Source organism: Elephantulus edwardii, unplaced genomic scaffold (assembly GCF_000299155.1).
Source record: "Elephantulus edwardii isolate Elephantulus edwardi_28Jun2011 unplaced genomic scaffold, EleEdw1.0 scaffold00190, whole genome shotgun sequence".
Lineage (NCBI taxonomy): Eukaryota > Metazoa > Chordata > Mammalia > Macroscelidea > Macroscelididae > Elephantulus > Elephantulus edwardii.
This window is the reverse complement of record NW_006399940.1, coordinates 2583184-2585192: the sequence shown is the minus strand read 5'-3', so window position 1 is coordinate 2585192 and position 2009 is coordinate 2583184.

Sequence of the window (2009 nt, the reverse complement as noted above, 5' to 3'; positions counted from 1 at the left end):
GCAGTGAGGGAAGACAAAGTCAAGTATTATAATGAAATTTGCAAAAAAACTCTGGAGTCAGAAAATCAAAGGTGCCAAACTTGCTCAGAATTTCTTAAGTTCAAGGACTGAAGAACAAATTCAAACCTTGAATTGCAGTACTTAAGGATGCTTTGTGAAGAATATTAATGATCCATAAAGTATTAAAAGAAGATGGAAAGAGTATAGAGTCATTGTACCAAAGGAATTGGTAGACAAAGAAGAATTTCATGAAACAACGTATGAGCATTAGCCTGTGATGGTGAAGGAAGAAGTTCAAGTTTCTCTGAAAGAACTGGCAAAAAGCCAGGCCTCAGGAATTGACAGTAAACCAACTGATGATATATAGCAACAAACAGATGCTTCCCTAGATGTGCTCATTATGCAGTGCCAAGAAATTTAGAGGACAAGCACCTGGCCAGCTGACTGGAAGAGATCTGTGTTTGTTTCCATTCCAAAGAAAAGTGATCCAACAGCATGTGGAAATTATTGAACAATAGCATTAATACCACACGCAAGCAAGATTCTGCTGGACAATATCCAAAAACAACTGAATAACACATCAACAGGGAACTGCCAGATGTGCAAGCTGGGTTTAGAAGAGGCCATGGTAATAGAGATATTGTAGCTAATGTAAGATAGATCTTGGCTGGAAGCAGGGAGTACCAGAGGAATGTTTTGCTGTGTTTCTCTGATTATGTAAAGACATTTTACTATGTGAACCACAACAAACTGTGGCTAATTCTGAGAAAAGGAAACACTACATAGTTTAAAATTTAAAAAACAGATGTGTGTCACAGTTGTATTCTCTCACCATACCCAGTCAATTCATTCTGTTGTTGTTGTTGATTACCATCAAGTCAAGCACAAATCCTAGTGCCCTAAGAGCAAAAGACCTGAAGCCTTTCTATAACTATCGTCATTTCTCAAATTTCATGTAGTTTACATATGCCTGTTGTTTAAGAAAGTAGATGCCACTCCGCTTCCAAACCTGTTTTAAAGTAAGAGCTCCACCAAACACTGTCCAGCATGGGTAAACATTATGCCATTTGACTTCCCAGTGGCACAAAGTTCAGCATCACAGAAACCCAGGTAACATCAGTACAGCATATTGATAGGAGAGTGCTGTACCACTTAGAAGAATGTTCCTCCAATATATGATAACAACCGACTTTAAAATCTGAAGGCCTACCCTCACATCTTGTTGACTCTAAACAAGAAGCTTAAATAAAAAACAACCAATATAGGATTAAATTTATATTATCAGTAAATAATTTCAGAAGCTGGATTATGAAGAAGAACGTGACATCAGGTTTGAAGGAGAACTCATAATAACCTTCATTAGGCAAATGACACAACCTTGTTTACTAAAACTGAGTAGGCCTTGAAGTGCTTGCTGCAGAGGATCAAAGGATACAAGCTTCACTACGACTTGCATCTTAATATTGTTGTTGATTGTTGTCAACTTAGGTGTGACTTATAGTGACCCTAAGAACAAAGCACCTGAAGCCTTTCTGTAACTATCAATGTTTCTCAAAGTTCATAAAGTTTCTAGAGGTATGTTGTTTAGAAAGTAGAAAACAAAATTCTCTCCTGGACCTTTAGGCAACATCCTGGAAAACTAAGAAAACAATTGAAACTCCCAACAACTTCATGTTACTTGAATCCACAATCAACTTCCTAGGTACCACAAGTGAGGAGGTGAGGAGATATATTGCTCTGAGAAAGTCTGTAATCAGGTACCTCTCTAAATTATTGAGGAACAGTGATTTAAGTTTGAAGATGAAACTATTTCTAATTCAGGTCATGGTCTTTTCAATCACCCATAATGACTACCCATCATGGGAAGTGTTTGGTGAAGCTACAAGAATGATTAAGGTTTGGAAACAGGAGGAGCATCCACTTCCTAAACCACATGCCTGGGGAAGCTCAACCTGGAGAAATAGTGATAGTTATAGAAAAGCTTCAGGCCTTTTGCTTTTATATATATA